Source organism: Chenopodium album, chromosome 15, assembly GCF_948465745.1.
Source record: "Chenopodium album chromosome 15, dcCheAlbu1.1, whole genome shotgun sequence".
NCBI classification, from domain to species: Eukaryota; Viridiplantae; Streptophyta; class Magnoliopsida; order Caryophyllales; family Amaranthaceae; genus Chenopodium; species Chenopodium album.
Window position 1 is genome coordinate 44,715,993 of NC_137848.1, and position 23,651 is coordinate 44,739,643.

Here is a 23,651-nt window from a genome sequence, read left to right on the forward strand (position 1 = left end):
TTTGTGTTTTCTCTATCTTTAGAAACTGTTTGTCAGCAATGGTACTTTTCTCTTGATAAAGAGAAAACCTCTACTTGGGATGCTATTGTAAATGCTTTCATTGATAGATATAAATGTAATATTCCAGTCGAAACTGATTATAGACAACTTGAGATGCTAAGACAAAAAGAGAATGAAGGCTTTACTTCTTTCTTTAATAAGTGGAGGGAAACTTCCGCTAAGATGGTTGAGGTGCCCTCCGAAAAAGAATATGTGAGGATGTTTATCAAGAACCTCCAAGAGAAGTATTCAAAACATTTAAAGTATCAACATAATTTGAATACTTTCAAGGCCGTCTATGATATCGGTATTGAAATCGAAGATGACCTCGCAAAGCAAAAAGCTACTAACAATAGTAACCACAGTGGCTGGAAAGGAAAGAAGAACGACAATCCTTCTTCTTCTGGAAACGCCCACTCTAGTAACAATGTTAGCACCTTTGATAATAACGGTGTCTTAGCTATGGATAATCAAGGATATAAAAAGAAACCCAGGAGAGAGTTCACACCCATTGGAATGACCTACGATGCTGCTTTCGATCGTCTCTACGATCGAGGATTAATCAAACCCATTGGCCCTACCGAGGATCCAACGCCAGAAAAGCGATCTTCAAGATGGGATCCCAATTCCTATTGCAAGTACCATCAAGGAAATGGTCATACCACCGATGAATGCTACAGGTTTCAAAATCTCATTCAAGATCTCATAGAAGCAAACAAGATCCCATTGCCTCTAGCTAGCGAGAAGATTGGGTGATGTTGAAGCAAACGACACAAGACAAAAGGCGAACGTCAACGACAAGATTTCATGACCTCTTTTTCTATTTCTTTTTCATTTTTTCCTTTCCCCAATAAGTCTAGCATAGGCACCTTTCTTAGATTTATTTTGTAGGTTTTTTTCTTTTTCCCTATAATAAAATAAGCATTTATTTTCTTGCATATGATCATTTCATTACATCGCATTAAAAAAAAAATCCATGTCAAACTAAGCACAAGATATACCAATGATTTGAGGCACCCCTTGTAGCCACATCATATCACCTTTCACCCTTCAAATATGAAATCCTTTTTTGATAAACCACTTTGAGCCTCGTCTAATGATAGACCTTTCATTTTTCAACCCATATCTACCTAACCTTGAGATGGGATGGTGTGCAACTTATGCAATTTTCAATTTCATAAAAAGCTTGAGTGACTTCAAAAGATTAAAATAGCAAAATAGAAACAATAAAAGTGTACAAAAGGGCAAGTGTTCCAATGTCTTTGACATGAACATGTCTTTGATATGAACACGTCTCAGATTGCGTTTCTTATCGAGTGCTTGGTACCGTGCCTGAGAAACATGAATGCCAAGTGAGTGATAGACCGCATGATCGGGATTGCCCACACTTATAAAAATAAAAAAAAATGCAAAAGCATAAAAAAGAAAAAAGAGTTAAAACACTCAAGCATAAAAATACAAAGATTCAAAAGCAAGGTTGCACACCTTGGGGGCTTACCTAGGGTGTTGAGCCTTTATACCCTTCTTCTTCAAACCTTTAGCCTAACCACGTTACAACCCTTAAAAGACCTTTTTGAGGTATACACACTTGTGCGAGGTTCGGCTAGAGCTACGTTTGGCCTGATTCCTAACGGATACGTAGGCAACCTCACATTGGGGTGCGACCGTAATAAAAATGCATTCACATTTACGTTCATAATTGATCATATCTAAGAATTTCCAATGCTCATCCTTTTCCACTTAGAGCTAGACTTGGGGGCTTGATCCTCACATCATTAGCTTACCTTGCTTAAGAGACACCATAATTTGACTCTTTTCAATATATTTTTCCACACACTTAGCCCTTGTGGCCTAACCTTAGTGTCACTTTTACACACTACACAGATACATGACCAAATAGTCTTTCCCTTAGGAACCATTTGTCATGAAATCTTAACACAACATTGAAGCATACTTTGTCATAACAAAATCACTCTTCACTCATCATTGCATCACAAAGTATGAAGTACTTAGCCTTCGCGCCTAAGTTACCTAAATACTTTCATTATCGAGTCAACCAGGATAGTCTAAGATGTTACAATCCTTGTACTGTGAGAGACAACGTTAACGGAATAAGCTCATTCAACATGCACCATCAAAAACTTCGCTTCTTTCTTTTTTCGCGCCTTTCTTTTTCGGGAGAAAGTCGGTACCCTCCACAAAAATGACGGAAATTTTTGCTCTTTTTTTTTTGCATTTTCGAGTCGCACAATGCACACATGAGTCATGTACACATTGAATCATGTCGTGTTATCACATCGAGTTAAGTCTACGCACACGAGTCGATTTGAGTACATCAAGTTACACGTCGAGTCAAGCAACACTAAGTCTTAGGTCAACCCTAAAGAAAGATAAGCAAAGTCCTATAGTCCAAAATATAAATGCAGGTACATTCTAGTGAGCAAGAACAATTTTTTCGAAAAACCGCGAATGAAAATCTGACTCCAGCGTCAGACGACAAGGCTGTCGCTTGGCGACAAAATCTGTCGCCTGACGACAGAGCGAGGACGCGGCGACAGCGGTTTCCAGCAGGCGCCAGTGCGGCGATGCAATGCATGGCCCCATGTTAAATTATGCGGACCTCATAAAGCAATTTCGGGTTCCTTGGAACGCCAGTTAGCCCCTATAAGCAAATTGACATGATTAGTAGTCGGCTCGATTACAATCGCAGTGAGAGATTGACCTGACGACGATCGTCTCACTTAGCTTAAGCACCTAAGCATTGGCTCATTACGAGCACCAAGGCATCGGTTCAAAAGCAAGCACTTATACGACAATTTTTCCAAGATTGGATTGTCATCCCCAACTGAAAATGTTTCCAAAAGTGGATTGTCGCGCATCTTCTGACAATATTTCCAAAAGTGGATTGTCGCGCATTGTTCTTAAACGACAATTTTTCCAAGATTGGATTGTCATCTCTGGCAAAGTTTTCAAGCGTGGATTGTCGTGCTCCTGCTCTTTTTGGCAATTTTTCCAAAGATTGGATTGTCATACACATAGTTCCCTATGGCAAAATTTCCCAAAGAATTGTCGTAGGTCTCTACTCATCATAAATTTTGGCAAAGGTTCCTCAACGTGGATTGTCATTCATTTCAGCAAGTGGCAAATTTTCCCGAAGTGGATTGTCGGTCGACTCTTTTTTGCAAATGTACCAAGACGCGGATTGTCAATAATGGCAATATTTTCCTAAAAGGATTGTCTCATAGTATTGGCACATTTCCAAGGTGGATTGCTTTCAAGAGTTATATTCCAATATGTGGATTGTCGATCGTAGCAAAGTTCTTATGACAGATTGTTATGAAGCATTGGCAACTTTTCCCAAAATTGGATTTTGGCAAATTTTCCGAGATACGGATTGTCGCTTCATTGTAGCAACATTTCCAAGGATGGATTGTTACGTGGCATTGACAATTTTCCCTAAATCGGATTGTCATACATCATACAAGAGTCGTGTTGACAACTGTTCCTGAAGAAAAGAGGATTGTCGTCACCCAAAGCATCAACAGCGAAATTCAAGCAGCATTAAGGATCGACAGGCGTTGATCCTTGATAATTTTCTTCGGAATATTATCGCAGCAACTGAAGGTGATTTCAAGTGAAGTTATCTTCGATCATGTTCCCTAGCTTGCGGAAGATGGTCACAAGGCGATAGAGGATCGTTTCAAGTGAAGCAATCTTCGGTAGTATTCTCTGGCTTGCAGAAGACTATCACAGCAGAAATTGGAGGCAGTTACACGTGTAGCAGTCTTCAGGCGGTATCACCTAGCTTGAGGAAGATCGTCACAACAAACCGGTTACCTCCAGAGACGTGTGCTCCACGGTGCAAGATACGTGTTTCTTAACTCTTTTATCTGTTTAACTAAAGCTAGTTTGCAGGTATCGGCGTTACAAGAATGATTTAGGATCGCAAAACGTTCTGAATCATTCTCCGTCCCTATCGATACTTTGACTTTCGTTTTCGAAACTTGCGTTTCTCCAAACGCAGTCAAAGTGGGGGCTTCTGTAGACACCCATTTGTGTTTCCCCAAAACTAAACCCAGTGATGAATACCTTTTGCATCGAATGATAATCGAATAAAGTGAAGTGTGGAAGGTCAGGTGTTGTAGTTAGTTTTATTAAAAATTCTTTCTTTCTGTTTCCGAAAAACAACTCTATTTTATGAAAACAGCCAATCTAGTTTAGTTTGGTCCCCGACAAGGGTCCAATAATAGTGTAGTTGGATGGGGCTTGCAAAGATCTTTCCAACGATATATTATAAGCCCAATTCCGATGAATAATGACGAAGTTATGGCCAAAATACTAAACTAGGCCCGGTTTGATCTTTACATGCGGCCCGATGATCTAGGGGAGGGCCCAATGTTAATTATTATTCCTAAAGTTATTAGAATTAATTATAGTCTTCTAGAATTTTCTAGAGGGTTCTCTTAAGTCCTAATAAAATTAGAATTAATAATTATTTTGATAAGTTTTACTTGGAATAAAATATTATTTTATGAAAAATACGATTTCAGTTTTCATACGGACTTTACAAGTCAATTTTGATTGATAGGTGGACTCAGTGTTTGAAAGCGCGTAGGAATCCTGGATGTCGCTAGACGACAGGCCTGTCGCTACGCGACAAGCCTTGTCGCCACGCGACAGAGCTTGTCGCCAAGCGACAAGTTTGGTTTTGCGGCGACAGAGTGGAGTTTTATTCCTTATCAAATTCTACCTATTTCCGGACTGTTTTCTTATAAATAGGGTCCTGAACCTCCGTTTTTTATTCATCAACAATAAAGAATTCTCATCTACAATCTACAATCATCTCTCTCTTTCTCTATCTAAAAGCTAGAAGCTTTCCTTCTTTCTCTATCAAACAAAATTCCTCGTACATTAGCACTAGACATACCTAGCCGAATTCGAAGTTGCCTTCGCCCTAGACGTGAAAGGTTATAATTTCTGAGGGTTTGGTCCCAAATCTCTATTTCAATTATTTAATTTAATTGTTTAATTTTATTATTTTCCTTGAAGTTACTAACGCGTGTATTTTGTTATTAGAAAGAGATACGAGGCATCAAAGTATGTAATCTTATTGCTCTATTCTTGTAGAAAGCATGTTTATTATTTATTAATTCCTAGCATCATGTTTGGATGTTATTATTGCTTTCTAGTATCATGTTTAGGGTGCTTCCTATGCTTTCTAATATCATATTAATATCATGTTAGTATCATGTTAGGTCTAAAGCTTTGATCTTTATTGCTTAGTGACATGCTAGGATTTGTTATTAACCTTTTTAGCATCATGCCTAGGATCTTGCTATTATTATGCTTTAACATGATTATTATTGTTATAATTATTGTTTTTATAATTATGATGATTATTATTATCATGTTTCTTGATGTGATATATTATTGTTATTGCTTGATCACGCCTTTTATGCATGTTTAAAGGGAATTTGTACTTGTAATCACGCTTAATAAGATAATTAATAATCTTGTTTAGGGCTAATATGATTATAATTCAAGTGATCGCCAATAATAGTTTTGCTTGTGCATTAAATTCAACCAACATAGATAAACAGGTTTAGGATTAATCTAATGTTTGCATGTTAGTCAAAAAGCGCACATGAATACGAGTAGAATAAAGTAGAGGCCTATTATTAGGGCGAGTTCTTTCTTTTGTAGATTGGATTCGTACCCTCATCCTCGAACCCTATTTGGTTCAAGACCTTTTAGAGTTGACGATCTCATGGACCGTTAAGGGGTGTAACCTTCACCCTGTGAACGGTATACAAGATCCTAAAACTTGTTGGCGACTCTTTTGCTTTAGCTTCCTTCCCTTTAGACGCCACCATGCTTAAGTGTATGATCACAGTGGGGCTCAAGTTTGGGGTAATGCTTGAAATATTCCCTACAGACACGTGTCGACTCCACTGGGGAGGATTTCTATTTTAATTCCTGAAATTTATTTTAGCAATGATTTAGAATGAGCGGATGAGACTCGAAAAGTTCTAAGTATTTCATGTGCGTAATTTTGATTAGCATTATTGTCATATGCATAAAAAAGGTCCGCATTGGATAGACCATCCGAAATTAGTCAAAAACATAGGATTTTTACACGTAGGAAACTTGAGAAATATCTTTCACAACTAGAATTGAAATGATACTACGAAATCTGGAAAATTCTAAGAACGTAGATACCTGCTGAGGCATGTAGGAACTAGCGTCTATAAAACAGGGCTTGTCGCCTGTAAAGTGCTTCTGCCGCCTGGCGACAGTTCTGTCGCTTGGCGACAGGGGTACTTTTGCGGCGACATTCCTTGTAGTCTGGCGCCAAGTCTTAATTTGGCAACAATTGTGCAGGGAAAAAATGAGGGCCTACGGTCGTACGTCTAGAGATTTAACCAAGAGAAAGCCCAAATTCATAATCTGCCGGATGAAATGGCTTACTCTGAATTTCTCCGGGAATTAAGGCATAATGGTTTTAAGTTTGACCTGGTAAGAAAAAAGATTCGGACATACGTAGGTGTTTTGCGGGAAGCCGAAGCCTATATTGAGGTAGCCGACTTTTGTTCTCTTACAAAAGCAGAGGCACCGGCCAAGGGAGCTGAGAAGAAACAATCTAATCAGCAAGACTTAGCTGTAAAAAAGAAAGATGGAAACAAAAGGAAAGAAGTCTGGGTGGCCGACGGCCAGCAGCAGAAATTAAAGAAAGTCAAGACGTACGAGCCCTAGTATGAGTTCAACAAGGACTGTTACTCCATTTTAATGGAGATCAAAGATAAGTTTGAATTTGAAAAGCACCATCCGTTAAGAGGCTCGGCTCAGTACAGGAACAAAAACAAGTATTGTCATTACCACAAGGACGTGGGGCATGACACAAACGATTGCATCAATTTGAAGAGATTGTTGGACAAGCTAGCCGAGAAGGGCATGCTGAATTCTTATGTAACGAAGTCCAAGTTCACATATACACGGACAGACAACACATCCGAGAAGAAGAAGAAAAATGATAAAGAAGATGATGGGAACAGTACCGATTCGGGCTTTGTGGCCGTGATATCGGGGGGATTTGCCTCAAGCGGCCCCACCATGAAGGGAATTAAGCAGAACGCCTGGAACTTGGGAAAGGTGATGCAGGCGGACGCTATGAAGTCTGAACCTTTCCCCGAAGTAACCGTGTCTGAAGCTGACCGGGGGGAGGTCAAAGCCCTGCACAATGATCCTATGGTGTTTATTATGAAGATAGCCAATTTGAAAGTGGGCCGAATACTGATAGATACGGGCAGCTCATCCGATATCATCAGCCTGGCCGCCCTGAAGAATTTGAAGTTCCTAGAAGATGCTCTAAAGGACATCACTCACCCCTTGGTAGGATTTGGGGGAAATATCATTCACCCAGTCGGACAGATAGATCTGCCAGTTCCATTCGGGCAAAAAGGAGAAGGGAGGGATATGGTCGTTCGATTCTTGGTAGTGAAAGAATTAACTGGCTACAATGTCATACTCGGCCGTCCCACCCTAAATGCTGCAAAGGTTGTGATCGTCCCCCATTTAATGTTGATGAAGTTTGAACGTTCGGACGGAAAGATTGGTTAGATTCAGGGGAACCAGAAAATGGCAAAAGAGTGCAACCAGTTAGCTATTAAGCCAACGACTCGCGGACATGGAAAGCCGTCCGAGCTGAAGGGGGAAGAACCCCCACTCCAAGCATACCAGGTCGGCCAGAAGCGAAGCAGGTCATGACCGACCAAGCATAGCAACTAATGACTGTCGGCCGGCCTAAAGAGCTGAGACCCCAGCCGGCCGGCAATCATCAAGATGTAGTGCTTGACCCCGATCAACCAGGTTGGACAGTCAATGTTGGCACTAAGGCTATGGGTCTTCTTGGAGACGAGTTAGTTCAGCTGTTGAGAGAATTCAAGGATGTTTTTACGTTCGAAGTCAGTGAAATGCCAGGCATAAGCCCTAACCTGGCTGTGCATAGGTTGGCTGTGAACCCAGCCGTTAAACCTGTCCGCCAGAAGAAAAGAAATCATGGGGAAGAGAGGAATCATGCGGTCGCAGCTGAGGTGAAAAAGCTGCTGGACGCTGGTTTCATTCGGCAATGCTATTACCCTGATTGGGTGGCTAATGTAGTACTCGTAAAGAAGCCGAATGGAACTTGGAGAATGTGCGTGGACTATACGGATTTAAATAAGGCATGTCCTAAGGATAGCTTTCCCTTGCCTAAAATTGACCGTTTGGTTGATTCTACGGTTGGGCATGCCCTAATGAGCTTTATTAACGCATACTCCGGTTTCCATCAAATTCCTCTATGGGAAGAAGATCAAGAAAAGACCGCATTTGTGACTTAGCAGGGGCTGTATTGTTACAAGGTTATGCCGTTCGGTCACAAGAATGCCCCTGCAACATTTCAGCGACTAGTCAACACGGTCTTTAGAGATCAGCTCGGCCGGAATATAAAGGCTTACATTGATGACATGATTGTCAAGTCAAAAGAGCCGGCCGACCATCTAAAAGATCTACGAGAAACATTATCAAACTTAGGCGGCATAAGATGATGTTAAACCCAAAGAAATGTGTCTTTGGTGTTGAGTCCGGTAAATTTCTCGGATTTTTTATTGATCAACGTGGAATTGAGGCTAACCTTGAAAAAATTCAAGCGGTCTTGGACATGAAGTCTCCAAGAACAATTAAAGAAGTGCAAAGACTGACCGGCTGTTTGGCAGCACTCGGTCGGTTTCTGTCAAGATCAGGGAACAAATTCCGATACTTTTTTTTAGACCATCAAAAAGAAAGTTATGTTTGAATGGACGGAGGAAGCAGAGGAAGCACTCGTACAGTTAAAAAGTCATCTACATACATTGCCTCGGCTCGTCAGTCCACTCAAGGATGAGAAGTTGTATATCTATCTCGCTATCTCAGAGCATTCCTTAAGTGTCGTTCTGGTTGCTGAACAGGACGGCCACCAGATCCCAGTCTACTTTATCAGCCATGTGCTACACAATGCCGAGCTTAGGTATCCCCCTGTTGAAAAGTTTGGTTTAGCGTTATACATGGCATCTAAAAAGCTGCAGTCGTACTTCCTGGCACATTCAATAGTGGTGTATACTGATCAACCACTCAAGAAGCCGTTTGCAACTTTAGAAGCAAGGGGCCGCATGCTTAAATGGGCTTTAGAACTGAGAGGCTTCGACATCACGTTCGAGCCTAGAAAAATCCATAAAGGGGCAGGCCTTTGCTGATTTTTTGGCTGAGATGACACGGCCGGACTTACAGTCGGCCGGAGACCAGATCTGGAAGGTGTATGTAGATGGTAGTGCAACAGCGACTGGATGTGGCGCTGGAATCATTTGTCAATCTGCTGAGGGAGATAAGTTTGAGTATGCGCTGAGATTTCAGTTTCAAGCCTCTAACAACGAGGCCGAGTACGAAGCCCTCCTGGCCGGCCTTAGAGTGTGTAAGGCGGCAGGGGCAACAAAAGTGGATGTGAGCTCGGACTCCCTGCTGGTAGTCGGCCAGGTGAATGGTGACTTTGAGGCGAGGGAGCCAGCCATGATGAAATATTTGAAGATAGTCAAAGAGGAGGCCAAGGGCCTAGGCACTTTTCTCTGCAACAAGTTCCTCGTTTGTCTAATCATCAAGTGGAAGCCCTCTCTAAATTAGCATCCTCGACATCATGTGATACTCCCAGATCGGTGTTTGGGAAGTAAAAGAAAAGAGGATTATTGATGCCGAGCCAGTACAGATCATTGATAGAAGCTCTACTTGGATGGACGGAATCATCTCCTACCTAAAGGATGGATTGCTCCCGGCCGATCCCAAGGAGAGCTGGCTGATGAAAAAGAGGGCAGCCTAGTTTGAAATGAAGAGTGTGGAGTTGTTTAAGAAAGCTTTTGTGAAGCCATACTTGAAGTGTATTACCCCTGAGAGGGGACATGATGTGTTGGACGACCTTTACCAGTGACATTGCGGCTCCCACATTGGAGGACGAGCCCTAGCTGAAAAGGCCACCCATCTGGGGTACTATTGGCCGAGCTTGAAGTCGGACGCCATGAAAATGGTGAAAAAATGTGACAAGTGCCAGAGATTTGCAACCTTAATCCATCGCCCAGCTAATAGTTTGTCAGCCATAAGTAGTCCGCTCCCTTTTGCCAAATGGGGGATGGACATCTTGGGTCCGTATACGCCAGCGTTTGGCCAAAGGCGATATGTGTTTGTAGTAGTAGACTACTTCACGAAATGGGTCGAGGCCGAGGCCGTCCGGGGCATTAAGTGGACGGATGTGTCAGCTTTAATATGGAAGAGCATAATTACTCGCTTTGGTGTACCTCAGTCAATGGTGTTCGACAATGGAACTCAGTTTGTAACACCACAGCTCAAGGAATGGTTAGGGGACCAGGGCATAGCTCATTGCTTTGCCTCAGTCGGCCGACCACAAGCCAACGGCCAAGTAGAGGCCTATAACAAGTTGATCTCCAACGGTAACAAGCGTAAGCTTGAAAGAGCAGTCGGCCTATGGGCTGATGAGCCGGTTAATGTACTATGGTCCATACGAACAACAGCAAAGAGTTCCACAGGAGAAACCCCATTCTTCTTGGTCTATGGTGCTGAGGCAGTTCTCCCAATTGAGATGTACGAGCCTACCCTCAAGGTAATGCTATATGATGAAGCAGCCAATTGGGAGGCCATGAAGACCACCCTAGACTTCCTTCCAGAAGCCAGGGGCAATACGGTGCTTAGGCACGAAATTTATCGCTTGAGGATGACTAGGGCATATAATCGCCGAGTGTCAAAGCGTCCGCTAAAAATGGGAGATCTGGTACTGAGAAAAATGGAGGCTATAGGCCGAGCAAATGAAGATGGCAAGTTGACCCCATACTGGGAAGGGTCGTATCGAGTTAGTGAAGAGGTTCGAGATGATACATACCGTCTCGAAACCTTAAATGGCCGTCCAATTCCGCGTACATGGAACACGGACAATCTCAAAAAATATTATGTTTAGAAGTCTTTGTACTTAGCCAAAAAGCTGTATATACAGCTAGGTCTTGCTGACCGAGCCCTGTAATTAAAGCCGTACTGCCCAACAATGTAATCTTGACAAAATTAATGAAATTCAGGCATTGTTATCTTATTTAGTTATTTGTTTTTGCGTGCGTATGTCTCTGTTTTTTGAATAAAAGGACGAGTAGAAGCCATAACCATGCTGCTTGCAACATAGCAACACGGCTTATCAAAGCCAAACGAAATTACTTAAGACATGGCAAAACGGTCACAAAGGACTGCAATAAAATAATAATAATAAATAATATATACTTTCATAAGTATAGGCAAACGTTCGTCTCCTATTGGGGCGGACGGACAAAGGCACAAGGTACCCTAAATCCGTCAAGGACATTTACCTCCTTAAATGGGGGCAAGGGCATACCTAAGCAAAGTAGCCCAGCCAAACTTAGAAATTTTAAAGTTGAGATATTACTTGAAATTTCTTGAGTATGTCCGAGCGATAGATTCAACGGACGGCTCACATGAAGCCTGTAATACGGCCGCAATAGCTGTTCATTCGGCGTTGCACCTAGTCTAAGGGCAATCATTACTATGATTTGATTAACTTGCTAGTAGTCATACCCTTTGAGGTATAAAAACTACCATCAATCAAACCATTCATAGTATGGACTAGGCGAACGCCGAATAAAGGGGCATACCCCCCCCCCCATTGTACAAAATCATAAGAGCATAAAAGCCTAAAAACGTAAAAAGTGCTAAACGTAAAAGTGCTCAAAATTTGCTAAGTACAAAATAGATAAAATGGAAAACCGCTCAAAAGGCGGTAAAATTTGCATTAATTAAAACCGCTCAAAACGCGGCAAAATATCTTACAAAGCCGCTCAAAACAGGCGGCACTGAATAAAAAGAAAAATTGTTCAACAAAAGAAGACTAAAAAGCTAAAATCAGGGGACGGCTGGAGGAGGACCTGGGCTCTATTTAGCCGGATCATTGTCTTGGACAGGCTCCTCGGAGACAAGGGTGGACGCACCATCAGCAGGCTTTTCATTGTTTTCCTCTTCGCCCTCGGCTTCGTCTGCCTCTTCTTCATCTTCCTCATCCTCCGAAGTGGCCGGTGTAACGACCAGTTCGGGAGAAGGCTGACCGGCCTTCTTAGCCTCTTCCTTGAGGCAGACAAAGTTTAGACGCTTGGTAAAGCTCTCCTGATAATAGGCTGCCTCTCCATCATCCACCATGAGCTCAAATTCCTCGAAGAAGTGGCTCTTCAACCTGTCCTCGGCATTTTGCTCGATGCGGACGACCTCGTCTGCGCTAGGTGGTTGAGGTGCCTTCATCTGTTTAATTAAGTCCTCAACGGACTTCTTCAAAGTCTTCACCTCGACCCGGAGAGCGTCCGCCTCATCCAAGGCCTCCTTGAGATTCTTTTGGTCTAGGGCCACGTTGCTCTTCAGCTTTTCAGAGGCCTCGAACCCTTCCTTCCAGCGCTCGCCATCTAGGACAGCCATATCTCTTTCCTACCAAATGGTCTCCCTGGCCAAGGTCTCTTGCTCGAGAGCCATGCCCAGCTTAACCAGGTCCTCAGCTTGCCGCGCCGCCTTGTCGGACATCGCGTTGATCTGAGTTTCGAAGTAGGTGCGCTGGACAACGGCCGTCCCAGTAACGGTGTCTTGGGCTTTCTAGAATTTTTCCCAAGCTCTTCTCAGCTTTTCGTTCTCTTTATCCTTCCATTCAAGGAAGGCGATCAGCCACAGGAAGAGTTGCGTACAAGACAAAGTGAGTTAGCAAAATAAAAATGAAAGTATTCTAAGTATGAATAAGTTGCGGAATGCTACCTCAGCACTGCAATTAATCATAGGGCCGAGGAAGCCCTCATGAATCCCCCGCAGCTTGTCTCGCTGCTTAACAGGGACGGCCATGGCCATGGCTTCCCTCATGGCCTTTTTGTCCGCCCCAATAAGAGACTGGCCGGGCAGCTTCATATTTAACTCCTCCGTAATATCTGCACACGGGCGTAAAGGAGTTTAGTTTGAGTAATAAGACTTAAAAAGACAAAATTGTGCAAGGTTGTCTAAACTAACCGTCCGAGAAGCTCGGAGGAGAAAGAGGGTTGAAGGTAAATGGAGGAGGCGGTGCAGGTTCGTCGCCCTCCTCACCTGTGCGGCCGGGTTAGTCACCGGCTGACTGAGAGGCCTAGAGCCAATCAGATTTTTAGACTCTCTGGACGGGCGGAGTCAAGATGGGTCCGATCGGTTTTGCCGAGGTCGACTTACCCCTATCGTCCGTTCTCACGAACTCATCATGGAGCGGCTTGGCGGCCGGATCCACGGACTTGGAAACCCCGCTATCACCCAGCCGGGGTTGCTCTCCTTTAGACTGCTCAGAAGCAGTCCGCGACTTAGTTTTTGCCGCCGTGGTGGAAGGGGTCTTGGATGCGATTGTCTTCCTTTGCTTGGACGCCTTTTCGTCCTTGTCATCCTTAGCAGTCGAGGACAACTGCTTTCGTTTAGCTTTGGGGGTAGAAGTGGCCAGCTGAAAAAAGCAAGCAAAAGTAAGATATATATATATATATATATATATATATATATATATATATATATATATATATATATATATATATATATATATATATATATATATATATATATATATATATATATATATATTTATATATATATATATATATGTTTGGAACAGCGTCCGTGTAGACTCAGGTAGAAGTCTCCTTCCAACCTAGCAACACGAACGATAGACCTCGAAAAGCTTTATACCTCCTTGGTTTGCTCGTACATCTTCTGAAAAGCCTTGTACCGAGCAAGATCAATCTCGGACATGTCAGCTTCCCCCTTCTGCTCCTTGTCCAGCATAGCGTACGCTTCCTCTGCAAAAACAAAATTTAACCTATAGTTAGAATAATTTCCAACACGAAATGAGTTCGGACGCCAGAGAGAGCTAAAGTCCCACCTTAGGGAATGTTTGTGTACAAGCCACATGCGGACATAAAAATTGGGTCCCTGAGCCAGCCGGCCAAGGGGATCCAGTTCTGGGGCACGGCCACAAACTTTCCATCCCGTCTAACCTTCTTGACTTTAAAATATTCAAGTTGGTGAGCCTGGTCTGGGTGGACGGGTGGTTTGTATGGTCTATGATCCCCTCGGCCGAGTTGGATCAGCTTGGCATTAAACCGATTCATTCGCAAATTGAACTCTGTATCCTTAGTTTTGATGCGGTAGAACCAATTTTTCCAATCACGCCACTTCGACACACGGTCCATCACCACCATATAATCCTTTGTGGCGCTAAGTATGAACCATCCGTCCGTGTGCTTCTCGAGGTGTATCATTGCGTGCATCTTGCAGAAAACCGGGAAATCCGGCTTGAAGCCCTTACGGATGCACGTCACCAAGTACCTAAATATGTTCAACCAGCTGTTTGGCACCAGATGAAAAAGGGCAATATCGTACTCGTCCAGTACTGTACGAATGAAGGGGTGAAGGGCGAAACGAAGTCCAACGTCTAAAGCAGCTCGGTAGACGCTGAATGATCTGCGGCACGGCCGCTCATCCTCCCAGGCGGCCACCGAAAGAGACCTTTTCGGGGCCTTAAGTTCAAATCCTTCTCCCAGTTGGAGAAACGCCTTGTACTTGTCAAAGCCATCATTCAAGTAGGCTAAGGTCGTGTTACCCACCGTACAGGCGTACGGGTCCTTAAAGATGTCTGCATGGCAACGACCTCATCGGTCGTTGCCTCACCCTCGGTCGCATTCCCGCCTTCGGCCGTATCCACTACCTCCTCTTCTCCAGGGTGAGCAGCAGATCCAAACTTAGTGGACAGAACTCTGTCCAGATCAGCAGCCTCGGCCGAGCTCTTACTTCTGGAGCCGTGGCCGCCCCTAGAGACAGCTGCCTCTTCAGGAACTAAGGGACCCTTGCCCTTGTCCCTTGCAGCGGCCGCCTGATTTGTCGAAGAAGGGTTACTGCGAGGTGGCAGGTCGGACGGCTCATTAATAATGACCCCAGTCCTAGGCCTGTCCGTTCTGCTATGTTGGAGATGGGATGGTGCAGGAACTGAGACGGACGGACCAGCAGTGGCCGCCCGAGAAAGGGAAGGAGGCCTCTCACGAGATAGCAACTCGGCTGCTTGCATGGTCGAGTTGGCATGTTGTGAGGACCTGAGTTTCGGGGTTGGCCCGGACACTCCCGCAGAAGAAGAGACGCCCTGTGCACGTTCGCGCTCTTCAAAAGAAGAAGTTACTTCCACGGCCGAGCAATAAGTACCCGTGGAAGCGGTTGTATGGGTAGTAGACTCGGTTTCTACGTCCGTGTTATTTGGGTCATAAGGATTCCTAAGATTGACCAGACTACCGTCTGGATTTCTAGCCTCATGAAGATCATATGTTTGCCTTGTCCTTGCCATGTCCGACTGCAGGGACAGAGAAGAATAGGTGGAGGTGAGTAGGTACGCACTAGAAATGGACCCACTCCCTAAAGGAGACAACTCGTCTCCGTCCACTCTAGACTCCTCAGTCCCAGGCGAACGACCGGCCTCATGAGGAGAAACGGACGAAGCCGAGTGTTGAGCCAGATTTGAAAAAATAAATAACACAAAGGAAAAATAATAATACAAGTAAAGGTGAAGGGAAAGAAAACAGGCGGCCTACCTCTGTTCGTGTAAAAAACTCGAAGAGTTCTTGAAAAGTCTTGAGAGTTGACCGGAAAACTCAAAAATACGTCCGGAAAACTCAACAACACAGCAGAGCTCTTGAAGATTCAAAGAAAAAACACTTTCTCTCTCTAAAAGCTCTGACCTCTCTCTAAAAATCTCAAAGTTCCAAAGTGTAAGAATAAGGTCAAAACCCCTGTATATATAGGCAAAATTTATGGGGGCATATTGGTAAATTCATCTTTCCCGCCTAAGGAAGCTGAACGGTTATAATTTGAAATTTTGACCTAGAATTTAAGGGGGCAAAAGGACAATGCTGTTAGAATGAACGGAAAAAGAGACGGCCAAATAACGGCGCATCCGAAATGACGGACAAAATAGACGAAACTAAAGCTTCCATCTCAATAGGTAGACGTCCGCTTTCCCCCGAAAATTTAGGCGGCGTACCTTGTCCGCTTCCTTCTCAGAGCTAGGCGTCCTCTAGATCCTTAGGCGGCGAAAGCAGCATGCCAGCCTAAGACGAGCAACTTCGAATGGGGCGGACAGATCTATGCACCTCAGCCGTCCGCCCAATCTATGTATACCCATACGCTTCAAGGCAAGTGAAAAATCAGAGGAGGCGGCCGTTATCGTACGAGCCACCCCCTCTGAGGGGCAAATGTTTAGGGTAAAAATACCCCAGGTACGTGGACCAATCCCGTAGCGACACGTGGCCCAATCAAAGGGCGACACGTGTCGCTATGGGAAGATGACGCGTGTCCAAGGCATAAAAAGCCCTTCAAATCAGCATTAAAAAAGGCCTTATTACATCATGGCCCAAATCCCGAGAGATCTTCATGAAAGCCGCAAAACGGCGCCCCCCATACTACACGTGACATCGCCTGATTGCGCAGCCAATTACGTCACGGAATTTTAGGGTACAAACCCTAAAGGGGCACAAACTCCCACCCCTATAAATAGTCCAATCATTAATGATGGGAGGGGTGGATTACGACATTACATAAAAAGAGCATAAAATAGCTCCAACTTCTCTCTACGTTCTCTCTCTAACCTTTCCGTTTTAGATCTTTAACTTGATCGTCGGAGGCGAATATTCCGGTCAAGGAATATTCGTTCATTTTGCAGGTGTCCAAGTCTCGTTGCCGGAAGAGCGTGACCAGTATCCAAGGAAATCCAAAAAACACCCGAAACATTGACTGGTACCATATGAAAAATCCCTACTATTTATAAAAAATAAGTAGTGTGCAAATTTTGCCTATAATATTAGGATTGTACCTTAGATAAACACAAATTGGGGCTCCCCCTATAATTACACTTTCAACAGAAAAAAAAGGAAAATTTGTTATTATTAATTCCAACTATCGATTATTTTTTAATAATCCCAACTTTAGGGGGCATTTTCTTTCATCAGGTCGAAATCGGTCAACAAAGTCAATGACCTGTTATACTGGATTATTGGACACTTGTCAACACGTAATTTGTCCAAAAAATAAAAATAAAAAATTAAAATCAATGTTTTAAAAAAAATCAAAAAAATGAAAAAAAAAATCAAAAATAAAATAACCGGCCCAACCCCACCCTAACCCACCTCTTCACCCGAAACCAGCTTCTCCTTACCCCTGCCAGAAACCGACATCCTCCCCTAGCCCCACCAAGAACCCAACCTCGGCCACTTGAAAGCTATAACCCACCCTAAAATCAAGGATGTGGTGGTTTCAACACCCGAAACCACTTTGAAAACGGATGGGTGAGGTGGTTTCGAGGAACTAGGTATGGAAATTCGGTGTTTTTGGCGAAGGGCAGTGGAGTTGCGGTGGTTTCGGGAGAAGGTAGGGGTGAAATGGTGGTTTGCGGGTTGTTTTGAGTGAAAGGGGGTGGGGCTGCGAGTGGTTTTGGGGGAAGGGAGTGAGGTTGCGAGTGGTTTCAGGGGAAGAGAGTAAGGCAGCAAGTGATTTCGAGGAAATTCGGTGGTTTTCAAAGGGGTTGGGGAGGGAGATCGTGGTTTTGGATGGGTGTTAGAGAGTGAGGCAGTGGGGCTGTGGTGGGATGAAATTGGTTGGGTTTAGGTTTTTTTTTTTAATTTTTTTTCCTAATGAAATTGCAACACGTGGCATTTAAGAAAGATAAATAAAAAAAAAACCTTTTAAAGATGTCATCGGTCATTTGACCTATAAAAGAAAACACCCCCTAAAATTAGGATTATTAAAAAATAATCGATAATTAGGATTAATTAAAGTAACACAAATTTTTATATTCGGCCCGTTGTACCATACGGCATGGATTACTTGAGTTTCTCGGTTAGGGGTTACATGAGTTTTCGGGGTTAATTGAGTTTCTCAGTCAGGGGTTACTTGAGTTTCTCGGTCAGGGGTTACTCGAGTTTTCAGGGTTACTCGAGTTTCTCGGTCAGGGGTTACTTAAGTTTCCGGGGTTACTTGATTTTCTTGGTCCGGGGTTACTCGAGTTTTTCGGTCAAGGGTTACTCGAATTGCTGGGGTTACTCGAGTTTCTCGGTCAGGGGTGAGAAACTCGAGTAACCCCTGACTAAGTTACCCTTAACCGAGTGAACCCCTCGAGTAACCCCTGTTCGAACCCCTCAAGTAACCCTTGTTCGAACCCCTCAAGTAACCCCTGATCGAGTAACTCAAGTAACCTTGTTGAAAAACTCAAGTAACCCCTGACTGAAAAACTCAGGTAACCCCTAACCAAAAACTCGAGTAACCCCTGCCGCATGGTGTGGCCTGCTGCATAAAAAATTGCTGTTAAACAAAGTTGGGATTAATAATAACAATTTTTCCAAAAAAAAAACCAATCTATAATATTATTAAAACACAAAGGGACAACATACTATCGCTATGTGTCATTATTCCCTCAATGTGATTTGGCGCCACATCACCATTATGTGTCACCCTATGTATCAATGCTTAAAACTTTTCATATGTGTAACCTTCGTATTTAAATTTCCTATAGAATGTAACTTGTAAATAATTGCACATTATACTACAATTTAATTTGTAAGAAATCAATCACATGATAATGGTTGTTCCTTTAAATGCTATTTTTCTATATTCAAACCAATTAAACAATTATACATAGTAATATCTACAAGTATTTAGGGGTAGTTTGGTTCGCACAGGGTAATCAGAATGGAATGAACAAAGGGAAAGACAAGGAATGGAATGAAAATACCTAAAATTTTCTATTTTGTTTGTTTTAAAAACAAAGGGAATGAGACCCACCAATCCCACCACCACCACACAGCCACCTGAAACCTTCACTCTCCAACGTTCCCAGCCACCAAACCACTCGTCGCACCTCCCTCACCATTCGCCTCCCTTCTCTGGCTATCCCTACCCCTCACATTGCTCTCCTCGCCCCTCGCAAAACCTCCCTCAGCCCCGAAAAAACCCTAGAAACCAATTGAACTTCATCGCTCAATCGAAACAGGGGCAGTGATGAAGGTTTTCGAGGGATGGGGGAGGTGCGATAACCTCCGACGAGGGTTGAGGGAGGTGCGAACATGGGCAGCGAGTTCCAACGAGGGGTTTAAGAAGATTTTCAAGGTCGGCGAGTGGCGGAGGAGGGACGACGATGGCCAAGGGAACGTTTGTGGGGGAGGTGACATGCGGCGAGGGTTGGGGGAGGGGCGACTAGGGTCAGGGGAGGGGCGGCGAGGGTCAGGAGGGGCGATGGTTGGGTTTTCCGGTGGTGTTGGTAGGTAGGAAGGTGGTGATGTGGTGGTGTGGTGGTGGTAGGGAATGGGAATGGAAATACCTAAGGGGGTAGGGAATGAACTTAGGGGGTGTTTGGTATAGAACGTTTAAGGCATGGAAACGGATTCTATAAAACCCCGTATTTTTATACATATTTTATTTTAAATAAGTATTTTGTGAGGTATTTAAATAATTTGAAATGAATTATTTATGCCATTTTAATTAGGAAATTTTGACTTTTACCACCAAAAAAAATCAAAAAATTGTTTTTTACCACCAAAACTTCTAAAACTTTTATTTTACCACCAAAAAAATTTCTAAAAATTGTTTTTTACCACCAAACGTCAAGAAAACCGTTAAATCTAACGGCTTAAAAAAATTTCCTTCGAATTTCGTGCGCAAAATATGTTTTTCATAGGTTTAGGGGGGCACTTTGGTCCTATGGGTTCAATTTGAGGTCAAAATTGACAAAAAATGATCGAAAATGCCTCGTTTTGCGTGTTCACGCAAATCGAGGTTTTTTAAACACGCAAAACGAGGCATTTCCGTTCATTTTTTGTCAATTCTGACCTCAAATTGGGTTCATAGGGCCAAAGTGCCCCCCAAAACCTCTAAAGAACATGTGTTTGACACGAAAATCGAAGAATTTAAAAAATTCCGTTAGGTTTTTGACGACAGGTGGTAAAAAACAACTTTTAATTTTTTATTTGGTGGTAAAATAAAAGTTTTAGAAGTTTTGGTGGTAAAAAATATTTTTTTGATTTTTTTTGGTGGTAAAAGTCAAAAAATCCTTTTAATTATTTATTTTAAATAAGTTTGGAAATATTTTATAAAAGGAAAGTTTTATTTAATTAATTATTTATTAAGTTGGGATTTACTTTAGGAAAGTTTTATTTTAGTATTATTTTATTAGGAAAGGGATTAGGAAAGATTAAAAAGGAAAAGTTTAGGTAAAAAGGGTTTCTAGAGAAAGGGGTATAAATATTCAACACTTGGGCAAATTAAACTTTTCCTGAAGTGGAGAATACCCAAGGTAAACTTTCTCTCCCTTCTCCTTATTTTCTTTCTTTTCCCCTTCCCCTTTTTGCACGGCCGGCCACCACCACACATACCACCGGCCGCCACCACAGCCACCGGCACAACGGCCAACAGCCGCGGTGGCATCGGCAGGGCGCGGCAGCAGCCCAGCGTGCCGTGGTGGCTACTGCTGCTGTTCGGCCTCCCTCTCGAAAAAAAAAAATTTATTCTTTTTATTTTTCTTGTGTTAATCCTAAATCTAATTATAAATTGTGGTTTTATAATGATTGATTTTAAGTATGATGTGAATTAATTTTCAGATTTTAAATCTAATTAAAATGCCCCAATTTTTAAAACCCTAGATTTATAAATAATTGATTATTGAGGAATATGATTTAGGGTGTTTTAAACCTTTAATTTAAGGGTTCTAAAGTATAATTACAGCAAGTTTTCATGAATTAATATTGTCGGAATTTTGTTAGTATGCTAAAAATTAAGTTTCTTGAAGGAATTTTGACTACCCATTAATTGGAATTTTATTAGTATGCTTGTTTTAATTAAATTATGAGTGGTTTAATAAGAGTATATATTGCTGGAAATTTGTGTGGAGTAGAATTTAATGCCATATTATGATTTTGGTTTGTAGGAGACTTTGAAGTAAGCGATTTCTATTAGTTGTGGCGATTTTAAGATCATATACGAGGTACGTTCGCGTACTTAGCATATTTTTGATGATGTAGTAACATGCTAGGCTTGATTATTTAATCCTAAGTAGTATCATGCTAGATTATGATTGGAAATTGTGAATTGGTGATTGAATTATGAAGCATGATTTATTTATGATGGATTATTGAATGGAAATAATTATTTTGGGCATGTTATATATGAACCACACTTTTATTATTGGCATGATAGAGAGCATATTTAATTAAACTAATTGTTTAATTTGGTTTGGGATATTAAAAAGGAATTTTATTATGCTTCATATAATTTTTATTGATGCTATAAGCATGAGAAAGGAGCTATGTAAGTGTCTATGTACACGAGGAATAAATTATATGTTTGTGCCTTAGTGCACTTAAGGTGTTTCTAACACCGAGGGATAGGAATTGTGGCGCATTATGCGTTTAAGGTGTCTTTGATACCGAAGTAGATTTAAAAAGGGTTCAACATTAAATATTATGTGGTCACTAATTATTCAAGAATTAAATTGGAATGTTTAGTTGTTTGGATAATTATAATGTTTGACTATGTCATGATTTGAGAGTCATTACCAAGTTTAATAATATGTAAATAACGTAAAGTGAAAGAGATTACGCACCAAAACTCTTGGAACGTATACACCTTGAGTATGAACATATGGAGGGAGTTATGGGGTTTTATATTTAACCATAACTTCTGTTGGGAGTACATGACGCTGTATTTTCCTTTTATTATTATGCGTAGGAATTCCGCCACTTACGAGTGGTTATTTTATACTGGCATGGTTAGCTCTCGTGTTAGTACCCCTTTATTGGGGCAGGTTAGGGGGGAAACCAGTTCAATGCATAATCAATACTAAATAAATTATTTAGTTACTTGGTTGAGAAGTCTTGTTGTACGTTGTGTGCTTGTAAATAGGTGCAACAAGATAAGTTGTGTGTTGATAAGTGAAAGCATGTTAGTGTGTTTAATTACGCTTATGTACTCAGCTTTGCTGATTGTGTGTTTGTGTGTTTGTTGGCCTTGTCTATACCTTGGCCCTATGATGACCCATTTTTAATGGAGAGTAGTGGAAACAAGTAGAGAGAAACTTTTTCAGGTGATGAAGCATATTCATGATGGACATGAGTGAAGAGCGAATCATACTAGTTTCCATAAGTCTATGATGTGTTTATTGCTTTCATTATTTTATTATATTATGTTTGTGAGACTAACACAAAGGTTTTGAATTGGTACGGTTTTGTTAAGGGCCTGCAATTGTTCCAAGTTGTAGGTTGACTTTATTTTACTTTAGTTTGACTTTACTTTCGTTGGTTAACTTTTAAGTTGAGTCGTTTTGAATGTTTTTAAAGATAGTCTTCCACTGTGTGTTTTTTATAGTTGCCTTAGGCGTTTTTACGGTGGCGGTAATGTTTTAGATTTTCCTATTTTTGAGTTTTAAACAGAGCAAAACAGGTATTTAAAAAAAAGGAATTTCTAAGGTGTTACAGATTCAAATAACCCACTCCATTACTGCCTGTTTGGTAAGGCTAGAGAGTAACATATACCGTTACCTAGGTGTAACAAATCCCCCCAGTTTGATTATGCTCTTTGACCCAAGGAAACAAATTTCGTTTCCTGCATTCCACAATGTTAACTTCTCTCATTGACTCTCTCTTCCAAGGATCTTACTCACCCAATCTCTCTCTTCTGAATTCGATTTCTCAGCATGTCATTGTTCAAGATCTTGCTTCATTATTCAAGACTTGTCAAAATTGGGTCAAATAAAATCACTCAACAACTCATCATTCTCACATCTCACCCACCAAAACAAAAAAGAAAAAATGAATGAGCTTTCATGATGATCAATGATGAAGGTTGATCTGCCTTTGCAATTATCTGATTTGGGGTTGATAATTTTGATTTTTGATGGTTTGTTGATTTCAATCTAGTGTAGTTGTGATTTTGTGATCAATAAAAGAAAAAGTGATCTAGTCATCTAATTTTTGATGATTTGAATTATTAAATTAGAGTAATTAAATTGGAGTAAAAAAAAAAAGAAAAAAAAAATCTGATTAAGTTGAAGTCTTGAAGCATTTTAGCAGCTTGTGAATTGTGATAAATGTCGCCCACCAAAATTATAATTTTGTTTTTCCTTTTTTTAAAAAAAAAAAAATTTATTTCCCCTTTTTTATGCCAAATAAAAGGAAACGGATTGGTTGTAATAGTTTATGTTTCCTTAGTAATTCCAAACAACTAGTTAGGTTAACACTATATATTACCCTTTCCCCTCCTAATTTGTTTCCATTTCGTTACCTTTACTAAGTTCATACCAAACGCCCCCTTAGAAGGATTTGGGGGATTGGAGGGGGTAAAGGAAATGAGAAAAAACGATTAACAAACAGCAATAAAGGGAATCAGAATGGTTGATTTCCTATTCTTTTGATGAATATCCCCGACTAAAGAGCCCCTTAAACTTAATGAAATTTCAATACCCGACCGCCCAAGTCACA